General features: G+C 46.7%; 1 protein-coding gene across 11 annotated transcripts in view; it reads left to right on the forward strand.

Moving 5' to 3' along the window:
• The window catches only part of LYPD6B (LY6/PLAUR domain containing 6B), a 249,435-nt gene that overhangs the window by 9,512 nt on the left and 227,058 nt on the right, over positions 1 to 12,865 (forward strand). The window contains exon 1 of one of the 11 annotated variants that reach the window (XM_049097236.1): positions 4,447 to 4,668. The exons of the other annotated variants lie outside the window; for them this stretch is intronic. The gene's annotated coding sequence lies outside the window, so the exon portion shown is untranslated. Of the gene's footprint in view, positions 1 to 4,446; positions 4,669 to 12,865 lie in introns of those variants that run through there. 11 annotated transcript variants of the gene reach the window in all.

The raw sequence follows: 12,865 nt of genomic DNA on the forward strand, positions 1-12,865 counted from the left end.
CCCGGGGTCATGACCTGAGCCAGAGCAGCCGCTTGACCAACTGAGCCACCAGGCCCCCCGGAAACAGCCTCCTTGTCGCTCTGGTGATCTGTCAAAAGCATGAAACAATGTGAGAAGCGTTTGCTCTTGACAAAGTGCTGACCTTCGGGCCGAGCAGCAGGCCGAGTGGCGTTCCTGCCTGGGGGGCCTCGCGGCGGCCGCAGCCCCAGCTCGGCCGGGGAGGCCGGGGTCGGGCTCGCTCAGCGGGCAGGGGGCCCGCTCTTCCCCCGCAGGGCATTTCCAATATTCTCATCTTATATGCTACGTTGCAGTTCATCCTTATAACTTAAGTGGTGATGTTAATAATTATTCACAGAGGATACGTTCTTAGAATTTGGGATCACATTTGATACCTGTTTTCAAAACTGTCTTTCAGGACGTTTTACCAGTGAGCATCTTCACCAGCAGTGTATGCAGGGATCTCACCATTAAAATATTTGAATTGAGAGAAACACCCATTCCATAAAATTATATACTTTTAAGGTATGCAATTCAGCGGTTTTAGTACGTTCACTAAGTTGTGAATTATCATCATTATCTAATTCCGAAATGTTTTCACAATTTCACAAAGAAGTCTTATACTCATTAGCAATCATTCCCCATTGCCTCCTTCTCTCAACCCCCAGTAGCCATTAATTTACTTTCTATTATTATGGATTTGTCTATTCTGGACATTTCCTATGCATGGAATCATTCAGTATGTGACCTTTTGTGTTTAGCTTCTTTTATTTCACATAATGTTTTCAAGATTGTAAGGTTAATAATGTTTTCAAGGTTATAGCATAAATCAGTCCTTCATTCTTTTTTATGGCTGAAAAATATTCTATAGTACGGATATACCACTTTCTGTTTATTCATCTTGATGGAGATTCGGGAAGTTTCCAATTTTGGGACTATTGTAAGTAATGATTCTATGCACATTCATGTACCAGTTTTTGTGTGGACACGTGTCTTCCGGGTCTCTTAGGTTTATACACCTAGGCGTGGAATTGCTGGATCATATGCTTATCCTGTTTAACTTTTTGAGGAACTACCAAACTGTTTCTAAAGCTGCTGTACCATTTTACATTCTTACCAGCAATGTGGTGAGGATCCCAGTTTCTCCCCGTCCTCACCAAAACTTTTATTGTCTGTCCTTATGCTTATGGCCATCTTAGTGGGTATGAAATGGTATCTCTTTGTGGTTCCAGTTTGCATTTTCCTAATAACCTATGATGTTGAGACTCTTTCATATGCTTATTGGCCATTTGTAGATCTTTGGAGAAATGTCTTCTCAGACCCTTTGCCAGTTTTTAATCAGGATGTTTGTCTTTTTATTGTAGAATTGTAAGAATTAGTTATATATTCTGGGTACTAGACTCTTATCAGATATATGATTTGCAGATATATTCTCTCGTTCTGTAGGTTGTCTTTTCATTCCCTTGATAGTATCCTTTGGAATACAGAAGTTTTAATCTTGATAACATTCTATTGGCTTTTTTCTTTTTTTCACTTGTGCTTTTGGTGTCATATCTAAGAAACCATGGTCTCATCCAAAATTACAAAGGTTTACACCTCTATTTTCTTCTAAGAGTTCTATAGTTTTAGCTCTTCCATTTAGATATTTGGTCTGTTTTGAGTTAAGTTTTATATATGGTGTGAGTTAGGGATCCAAATGTATTCTTTTGTGTGTAATTATCCAGTTGTCCCAGCACCATGTACCAAAAAAGAGTATTCTTTCCCCCATTGATTGTCATAGCCTGTCAAAAATCAGTTTGACCATAAATATATAATTTACTTCTGTGCTCTCAATTCTATTCTGTTGATCTGTAGTCCTATCCTTATGCCCGTATCACACAGTCTTGATTATTGTCGCTTTGTAGCAGTGTTGTTATTGGGAAATGTAAGTTTTCCAACTTTGTTCTTGTTCAGGATTGTTTTGCCTATCCTGGGTCTCTTATATTTTCATAAGAATTTTAAGATTAGTTTGTTAATTTCTGTAAAAAGCCACTGGGATTTGATAGGGATCGCATTAAGTCTACAGATCAGTTTGAGGATTATTGCCATTTTAACAATGTTAAGTTTTTTGGTAATGAACACGGGTTATTTCCCAGTTGTTTAGGTCTTCTCTAATTTCTTTTAGTGATGTTTGGTGACTTTCAGTGTTTAAGTCTTGTACTTCCTTTGTTAAATTCATTACTGAGCATTTGCATTTAATTTTTTCTGGTGCGGTGTAAATGAAATTGTCTTAACTTCATTTTTAGACTATTTGTTGGTAGTGCATAAAAATGCAGTTGTCTTATGTTTTGATCACGTATCTTGAAACCTTGCTGAACTTGGTGACTAGATCTATAGTGTTTTAGGGAATTAACTAGGATTTTCTATAGAGAAGATAATGTCATCTGCAAAGAGAGATAGTTTTACTTCTTTCCAATATGGATGCTTTTATTTCTTTTTCTTGCCTACTTGCCGTGGCTAGAAGCAACAATACGATGTTGAATAGAAGTCACGAGAGCAGACATCCTGGTCTTGTTCCTATGTCAGTTCCCATTTAACAAAGTGGCCAATATTGTTTATGCTAGTTTTTTTTTAAAGATTTTATTATTTTATTTATTCATGAGAGACACACTGAGAGAGGCAGGGACAACACAGGCAGAGGGAGAAGCAGGCTTCATGCAGGGGGCCCCACGTGGGACTCGATCCCAGGACCCTGGGGACACACCCTGAGCAGAAGGCAGATGCTCAACCACTAGGCCCCCCAGGCGTCCCTGTGCTAGTTTTTGATGCCTGTTTTTATACTATAAGAATCTGAATGAAGGAGCTGGAGTTGCTGGTTGTTTTCTCCTAGGGAAGGAACAAACAAAAATTCCCTTTTTTTCTGTGCATCTGAAGGCTTGGCCTGGTAGTTAATAGGGGAAAAAAATGTATTTTAATTGAAGAATCTATTTATGTAACATCTAGGTGCCAAGGAGTTTGATTAATGCTTCCTAGGATATAAGCGATCATTACTTAAAAATAAAACTTAATTTTTCCCTGCTAGTTTTTCCATCCTACCTTTCCATATGTTTGGCTGCCCATTATGTGCTTCGGGTACCGTGCTGGGATCAGAAAGATGAGTTAAACACACACCTTATCTTCAGGGTGCTCATGGGGAAATCTTGGGGGAGACAGATAGGAAACAGGAAGTTTAATATTCCGGCAAGTGGTTCCCATCCAGGGTAATCTGTCAGAAGGAAACAGGTAAGAGGTGTGGGCTTCCCCCTGGGGGTTTCTGGGTTTCAATTTGCTGATGGAGCTTTCACTTTTTACTCCATAGAATCAAGGAATTTTAGAACTGGAGGCCTGGAAATCCTTTCATCCAACTCCATCTTTTTCACTAGGAGTCACCTCTTATCTTGTTCAACAGTTACTCTTTTCTCTTATCAGCAGCTCTTCTTTTTCTGAAATGTTCTCTCTCTCTCTCTCTCTCTCTTTCACACACACACACACACACACACACACACACACACACACCATTTTCTGGGGAGACAATCCATGTCTAGCCTGCTTCTTGGCTCCATTTGTTGCATCCGGTAATACAACGCCAGCCTCGGTGCTCATCTTCAGTAGGATTCATCTAGGATTCCTGCTTCCTCTTGACTGTGAAGACCACCCGGCATTGTCCTTTTGGCGGGCACTTCTGACGTGGAAATGATAAGGATGGGGACATTGTACAGCTCCACAGCTGGGTTACCCAGAAAGCTTGCCGGAGGCCTCCTGTGCTGTTTCATTGTAGTTTGAATTTTCTTTGTAAAGAGCGCATTCCAGTTTAATCTCGTCAATAAGGAAGATTCACTAGGATGCATATAAAGTCCCACCTGCATGCTTGCTGCAAAGTCATCTTTCCAGAAAAGAATGAAAGTGTCATTAACAAAAGCAATGAAAAACAAACAAAAAAACAAAAAAACCCCAAAAGCAATGAAATAGGCGTACACCTTAACAAAGTTTAGTTTTTATTTTATAAGTTAAGTCAGCATTGTATGGTACGTAGGCTTCCATTTTTATTTTGCTATTTAAAAAGAGACCTTTTATTCCAGTTTTATTATTTATTATTACAATTAAAATAACATCAGGTTACTTTTTATCATTCCAGTGGTAAAACGAATGCAAACCTTATGGTCTCAGGCTACAGAAGAAAATGAATTGTCCCCACAAACCTTTCAAGTTTAATTAACTTTTAAACAAATACGAAGTTCTCGTCGCCTTTTTTTCTTTTTTATTGCAATGCATTTTTTCCTTTAGATTATGTGAGGGGGTGAGATAAGGATGCAGGGCTGCTTTCTGGTTCGTACTGTTTACTGCATATGATACAGCAGCCAATTCAATCAGAAGGGAAATAGGAAAATAACTACTCTATTTGTGCCTCGTAAGCGGTTTGCACAGTCCCCTCCAGTCTCTACGATTAAATGTTGGCTTCTCTCCTCGCAGGCTTCTAAAATGAAATTAGAAAGTGGAGGAAGCAGCGTTTTAAGACCAGAGACAAATACTGTGTGGGGACAAACCGGGCAAATCGGAGAATCGCAGCACTTGATTTGGTGCTGAGAGATTGCAACGGAAAACCAAAGGAGATGGGAGCAGATCCGGAGCAGCTCGTAGGCCATGGAACAGGGGGTCAGTGGGGTGGGGAGGGGAGGGCCGGGTGGATTGGTGTTTACAGCGGCAGAGCCTTCCCTGCACAGTAAGATGCACCGTCGTGAAGTCACTCGACCTGGGTCTCAGCCCTACGGTGGCCCTGGACTTGCTGGTGGGGGGCAGGGAGGCTGGCATGTAGAGGGCCCTTTCCAGAAAGAGGGGTGGCTCTGTTGGGGGAAAGAGTGTTTGGGCTGGCAGCCAGGACCTGAGTCCTGCTCTTGGTCCTGCTGCCTTCAGACAATGTGGCCTCGGATGGGGTCCCCTCACCCCTCTGGAGCAGGCGCAGGGGGTGGCTCTGGCCTCCACCTTTGTTGTCCAACCCAAGTTCCCCAGCCTCCTCTGAGCCATCTTGGAGGCTGTGCCCATGCCAACAGTTGGGGTCCCTGGCCCCTGCCTCCCAAAGGGAGCAGCCTCAGTTTCCCCTCTCCTATTTATGCTTCTACAAGCGATCGTCTGAACCAAGTAGTCACTAGATGTCTGAAAACTCCTCGGGGGCCTGATCTTGAAGATCCTGTGGCTCTTGCGTCCCGGGCGTCTGTAACACCGACCTCCTGGGTGCTTGTGCAGGGCTCGAGGAACACCCATCACCCTGGTGTCTCCCACCTTTCTCGGGCGACACCAGGAGCAGGGACAGTGGCGCTGCGGTGGGGGACGGGGCTGGGCGTGGGGTGCCGGCCTTGGACCCCAGGGGCCGACTGCTGCCCTCCTGTCCCTGTAGCTTCCCCGAGACTCCAAGACCGGCCCGGCTGGTGCAGGTGGCCTCCGCCCAGGCCCCGCCAGCTGCCTGCGGGTGGCAGGTGCTGTTGGGCTGCACAGCCTGGACCGGACCCGCGGCTGCGAGAGGCGGCCTGGCCTGGGCGCTGGTGGGTCTGGGCTCCGGGGCCTTGGCCCCGCGCCACGTCCTCGCCTGGCCGGGCATCTGCTCCTTCCACCCGGGGACCTACCTGCGTGCCCATCGGCCTCCTCTATGACCTGAGCCCGGGCGCCCCTCGCGGCCACTGAGCATCGGGCCCGGAGGCTTGGTCACGGTTTCCAGCGGCCACGGGGGCGGGTGCCCGGGGAACCCTGCTCCTAGGGGGACGTGTGGCGGGAGCGGAGGATGCAATGGGGGTTTGTCGGGAGCCAGGGCTTGCTGTGTCGGAGGGGACTCGGCCCATGACCGCACCCACGGGTGCCTCACGTCCCTGCCCCTCACGGGCTTTGTAACGGGCCCCCTGCGCTGGCCCCGCGCTTGTCGCCAGGCTGCCCCTGGGAGCTGGCGGTGCTGGTGGCGGTGCTCCGGGCTTCGCGGGGGAGCTCCTGCAGGTGGGCGGGGGCCCAGGGTGAGCAGCCGGCCGGGCACCCAGGATGAGCACAGCCGGGCACCCGGGGTGAGCAGCTGGGTGCCTAGGGTGAGCAGCCGGACAGGCAGGAGGCAGGTGCTGCGGGCGAGCCCAGGACCTGCGGCCTGCAGGATGACCCCGAGGGCGCGCAAAGGAGCGCAGGCCTGTCTGGGCGGCGGGTGCAGGGGTGCTGGGGAGCTTGGGGCCGCACAGAGGCCGGTGAGGGACGGAGCAGAGCCTGGCGGGATGAGCTGGGCCCAGGCTGGGAGGGAGCCGGGCTGGTTTCCCGACTGCTCGTCAGTGTGGATTCCACCGGCACGATCAGGCAGCTCGGGGTAGGAGGGTGCGAGGCCGGTGGCCGGCGGTGAGCTAGGCCCGGGGCGGGTGGCTGGGGCCAGCCCCGCCTTTGCCACCTTCGGGCTGCAGGTAGGGGACTTCACTGTGCCTCTCTTGCCTCGGCTTTCAAACAGGGATAAAAATCCTCCCTGCCTTACAGGGTTCTTGTGAGGAATGAATAAGTGGACTCACTCAAGGGCTTACACAAATGGGTGCAGAGTAAGCACCTATTAAAATTTATTGTTTGGGGGGTGGGGGCACAGTGTGTTTCTCACGAGCGGCCTCTTTAGACTGTGTATCACTTGGCTCTGGCTGTAAAAATGCCGTGTAAAAAATACCCAGGACACAGGGGCTTAGAACAGCAGTTATTTGCTGAGGCTTCTGCAGTCGTGCGCCCTCCCCTCCCGCGCCCCCCCCCCCCCCCGCCCCCGGGGCTGGGCCCAACCTGGCTCCACTGAGCAGCTGTGCTTCAGGCTCCCACCCAGATGAGGTGGGATCCACGCTGAGGACAGCAGCTATGTGGGGCAGCTCTTCCCCGGGCGTCTGTGGAGCAGGAAGGGGTAAGAAGCCTGCAGGGGCGTCCTACTGCCTGGATTCCTTCCAGCCGAAGCCATTCACAGGCCAGGCCCCAAATCAAGGGACAGGGGATTATTTTGATCCCCATCAGTGGGAGGAGCCACAGAGTCCCCTTGGTGCAGGGCGATCAACACAGAGAGGGTCGCAGCTTGGGGCCAGCGGTGTGAGGGACCATAGGCTGCTCTGGTGCCTCCTGCAGCTGCAGCTTCCAAGAGGGAGCCCCTGCGGGGCAGAGTCCGTGCCCACTGTGGGCGAACCTGAACCCCGGGGGCTGCAGTGACCCGCTGTCCCAGCGCCCTCCCCAGGCCTTGTGAATGCTTGCTCTTGCTCGAGCCTTTGGAGGAGACCACACGTTTTAGGGGAAAATGTGTTGATGTGGGTTTGACTTTAGACTCTGCAGGATGAAATGGGCTTGGACATATTCTCCCGTAATACCTCAGAAAGGGTGAAGACGGGCAGAGGAAGGCTCTGCAGCCTCTCAGCCCCCCGGTGATTCGCTCGGACGTGTTCATAGCAGACGTCAACAGCTACCATACGACTTCGCTGTTTAAGCTCGAGAATGAACCGTGTGTTTGTTTCTATGTGTTTTTAGATCTGTCTCTCCCTGTCTCTGGATGCAGTGGAAGGAGTTCTGTTTTTTCCTGGGCTCCCTGGCATTTGCTTCCTACTCCCTGGGAGCCTCGGGTGAGGTGAGCGTGCCTCTCCAGGGGACGCCCCCAGCAAACGCTGGGCACGGGGCACGGGAGAGGCGGCCTGGTTGGTAGTTAGGAGTAAGCAACATACCTCGTTCTCCCAGACAGCTCCGGAGCAGGATGGGGACCGAGGGAGGAGTCGGATATGGTTGCTTTGCCAACATGTAAGATAATCTCTCTTGCTCTTCCTGGGCCTCCTTTTGCCGCGTGACAAACGCATCCATTCTTCTCCAACAGAAACGAGAGAAGCAGGGCAGGGAGATGTTCTTACAGGTTAGACTTCTCTGCTTTATGTATGAGAATATAGCGTACTATGACACGAAATCACGAACTTCTTAGTATGCTAGTCATTCCTTGGATTAAACAATTAAGATCTCTAAAATCACACGTAAGTATGATATCAAATCGGGCAATTTTTAAAGATACCGGTTGGAATTATGTTCTAGAATTTTCTGGTAATGAAAATAACGCTGGAAATAAACATTCAGCAGTGTGACTGACACATATAAAGTGCTCGGTAAATTGTAGCACTGATGATAACGATGATGGTGGTGGTGACGGTGTCTAGAGAACTAGTCCATTGATGGTTGGAGAGGATTAGAAAGAGATCACAAGGCTGAGAACTCTCATCAGCTGCCTCTCTCCAGGGGAACCTCTCTCAGACATTCTTTCCCTACGTGGAAAAGCAACAGGCAAACGAACCCAGGCAAGCTCAGTCTCTAAAACCAAGCCAAGTGTACACTTTAGAAGTACAATTTTTTTTTCCCCTTAAAGTGGTTGCTACTAAAAAGCACAATTCAAAATAGTCACTGCAAGAACAGACATGCTGCAATCCTAATGGTGCAATTCTATTTTGTTGAGTCAAAAAAATAGGGCTGGTAATGACGAGTCGTAGCTATGCAAATGAAAGATCATCATGTCTTACGCTTCAGGGTGTGAGTTGATGGCAAAAATCTGTCCATGTTACTTGGTAGGAGAGATGAATTCAGATGAAAACATTTATATATATATATATATATATATATATATATATATTTAATTTTTTTATTTTAAAAGATTTTATTTATTTATTCATGAGAGACACACAGAGAGAGGCAGAGACACAGGCAGAGGGAGAAGCAGGCTCCATGCAGGGAGCCCGACGTGGAACTCAATCCCGGGTCTCCAGGATTGCACCCCGGCCAAAGGCAGGCGCGAAACCGCTGAGCCACCCAGGGATCCCCTATATATATATTTATATATATATAAATATATATATTTATATTTATATATTTGTATTTGTATTTTTATTTAATATAATTATAAAATAGTTTTATATTTATGTATTATATATGTATTATATATATATTATAATATATATATTATATATATATAAATTTTTTTCCTTAAGCATCGTTTATGGATGAAACACTAAAATAATTGTTGATCTATTGGCAGGCTTTCCTGGGTGTCTGTTGTGGTCAAGGCTCAGCAAATGAGCCCGCCCTTCCTTCCTTCCTTCCTTCCTTCCTTCCTTCCTTCTTTCCTTCCTTCTCCAACAAACGCAGCCTTTACTTTCTAGCAGCTTATATCTTAAAGGGAATGGCAAGATGCAGACATTAGGGGAAAAAAACAAGTCCAAGTTTACATAGTATATATTACATATGGTAGGTTTCTAATATATTTGGAGGAAAAATCAATAGAGTGAAAATGATAGTTCTAAATCTTAACTAAATCAAGTCATGAATTCTTCAACTTTCAGTGTTTTCAGGCCAAGGGGCATAATATTCAGGTATATTAGGGTTAGAATAATATTGCCTGTCACCCAAGAAGTAGCCCCTCCACAATAATGAGCAGAGAATTCAGACAGCAGTTGGAGACTCAGCTACCGTGTGCTCATAGGCCCTACAGATGCATTCTCAGAGCCTTCCACTGAATGGGAAGAACTGATTTCAAATAGGAATTATTGCTTAGTGGATGCCTGAAATGAAGGCAAAATGCCCTGATGGTCATTTGATTTGTTTATAATCTCTTACTGAGATTTCTTATGAAACTACTGTGTATATTTGGGTTTTTACTTTGAGGTTTTTGTACTTTTCATTTAAAAAGGGGACTGGAAAAGTGTGCTAAAGTTTTCAAAATAAGTAAAAAAAAAACCAAAAAAACAAAAAAAAACAGGTCAATGAGGAAGAATTATTTAATTATTTAATAAATGCTTTGCACATAAGAAGATGTCACTTTGGACCCCACCAAGTATTACCGTATCTTATAAGTAAACTACACAGAGAGTTGAATATTGCATATCAATTATAGAAAAACTGGCAGAAAATGTTTATTAGGTTTGCATAGGAACGACAGTTTTCATGGCTTGAATGCAAAAGAAAGAACCAGTGAAACAAAAAACAAGTAGACTTGAATAGATTAAAATCGAACACTTCGGGGTAGCCCGGGTGGCTCAGCGGTTTAGCGCCGCCTTCGGCCCAGGGTGTGACCCTGGAGACCCGGGATCGAGTCCCACATCGGGCTCCCTGCATGGAGCCTGCTTTTCCCTCTGCCTCTACCTGTGTCTGTGCCTCTCTCTGTGTCTCTCATGAATAAATAAATAAAATCTTTAAAAAAAAAAAATAGAGCTCTGGCCTTTAAAAAAATAAATAAATAAATAAAATTGAAAACTATATAAATGAAGAGACAACAGACTGGGAAAATTCGCATTAAATTTGTGACACATAAATGATCGATATGTGTTATAACTTGAATATATAGCTTACTCCAACATGTAAGAAAAGGGCTGGAGCCTTAATAGATGTAAAATATAATAGCTACCATTTATTGAGTATTTTTTATGCCCACATAGATTTGCAAAATCAGATTATACTGTTTTACCTACAGAATGTTCTGCAACCAGCTTTCCTCACATGCCCAGACTATGTTACTAATTAACCTTCTAAAACATGGTTTTCAGCGGCAGCAAACTACCTCATTGGTAAGGCCGTTCAGCCCGATTTCACTTCCCCGAGCTTTCAGTGCTGGATGCTGAGGTTATGGAAATACAGCGAGGGGCGGTTTCCTGGTATCTCTTCTCCTTGTGAAGCCACCGTCTGTCGTTGGGGCTGTGGTTGTGCAAAAATACATCTCAGTGAGTGAAACAGTGACTCACAAAGGAGCGCGTTCGATACTGGTTTATCAATGACTTTATGGGTAGCATCTGCCACCGAACCCGGGTTCAGCGGAAGACGAGCTATCGCTAGAGATCCCGGGCTTTGCACAGCTTCGCCGGGCGCGTCACCCTGTCTGCTGAGGCCTTAGTAAGAGGCCCGTTGACCACCGTCCCCCTGAGCATCTCCAGGGCGGCCGCGACTACGGGGCTGCCAGGAGGGCGCTTGTCAAGCGCGTCGTCCCCTCATCTTGTTCCATGGCAGAGGCAGAGGCAGAGCTTGGAGGCCACACAGCAGTGACCAGCAGGGAAGGCCTGGAGCCGGCCCTGGGGACAGTGGCAAGCTGTGTTTGGCGGCGGTGAGTCCTCCGTGGCTTCTCTAGAGCTCCCGAGGCTGCTTTCCAGCCGAGGTTCTGATCCACCGCGCAGAACTCGGAGGTCTCGGCCACGTACCCTCCTCCTTGCTTCGGGTGGCAGGAGTCCCCGCGGCCATCCCTCTGCTGCCGGATGGAGGGACGCCGGGTGTGGGCCCAAGTCATTCCTTCGGGCTTTCAGGCTCCTGCTGTGGCTTGTGCCGGTAGCTCCCGAGGGACCCCCGGGGAGGCCGCCCGTATGAGGCTGAGCATCCACGGTCAGGCACCGTCCTGATTCCTTCCCCATCCACCCCTTGCCCGGGGCTCCGGCGTCTCAGAGGCACCTGTCAGCACCAGGTGAGCTCATGGAGGGCACGTTCGCCTTGTTTTGTGTCCTTTCGAGTGATGGATTCTGAATCCGTGGACGGCCTCCTATTCCTAGGCGGCTAACAGAATCACCGAAGGACATGCTGTCGTTGAAAACCACCACCAAGGGGTTTGGCGTGCTTGTGAGTTCTAGGGTGTTCGCAGGCTGTCGGCAACAAACCCGTTAGCTCCTGCAATCATGATGATCTTAATTTCATTGACACCCCCCCCCTCCTTTTATAGGACGTAACTAAGGATTTAATCTCCAAGGGTTGACTAGAGAGAGGACTCTGTGCCCTTGTTTTCGAACTTTGAAAGAAGGGCACCTGGGTGGCTCAGCGGGTGAGCGTCCGCCTTCGGCTCAGGGCGTGAGCCCCTTCGGGCTCCCCCGCATGGGGCCTGCTTCTCCCTCTGCCTGCATCTCTGCCTCTCTCTCTGGGTCTCTCATGGATAAATAAATAAAATATTTAAAATATATTAATAGAACTTTGAAAGAAGGTGGAATTCTGAGTTCATTTGCTCTTTTGCTCAGTCTAGAATGAGCTGGGCATGCTTCCAGGGAGAACACAGGGCCGGCTCTACTCACTTCCCGTTGCTTCAAACCTGGGCTGCAGATTGGCAGCATCAGGATCGCCCAAGAGCTTGTCCGAAGTGCACCTTCTCGGGCTGCATCCCTGTGTTTTCAACACCCCCTCAAGGTGGTGTAAGAACCTGAACAGAAGATATGCTCAAGGATGAGACGTGCCGGTATAGACCATGTAGATTATTCAACTGTGAAAGGTACCTACTCGATGGTTCATGCTCTTTCCGGATCATATTAGCTATTTGTATATTTTGGCCCTTAATAAACATTTTAGTCCTTTGACATTTTAATAATTTGTCTTTTTAAAATTTCCTTTTCATTATAAATCACTACACTCTCATTCTAGAAGCTTCAGAAAATACAGAAAAATGACATGTGAAGAGCAATTTATCCCTCAGGCACACTCATTGATAACATTCTAAAGGTACATTTTGTCTTTTCTGTGCATTTTTTAAAACCTTGTTGTTTTTTTTTCCTTCTTGATTGTGGACATTATATGTTACTCTTTTGTAAAAATCAAGAAAGTAGGAAAAAAACACAAGACAGAGAACAGAAACCATTGTACATAAGCAGATGTCTGGATATGACATAGTATTATAAAGCAGCATTTCAGAGTCTTTGCTTCTTTCCTTTGGTTTTAGAGGATCTTCTCAGATCATCTCAGTCTTTAGTTCTTATGCTACTTATAGGTCAGTTTCTCCACTTAATTTTTAAAATTTTATATAACTTAAATAGAATTCTGGTATAATCATTAATAGAGTCTCAAATAGTTATTTTATGGTTAGAATGGGGAATTTATTCGCTTCCTTGTGCAA

This window comes from Canis lupus, chromosome 19, assembly GCF_003254725.2.
Source record: "Canis lupus dingo isolate Sandy chromosome 19, ASM325472v2, whole genome shotgun sequence".
Classification (NCBI taxonomy): domain Eukaryota; kingdom Metazoa; phylum Chordata; class Mammalia; order Carnivora; family Canidae; genus Canis; species Canis lupus.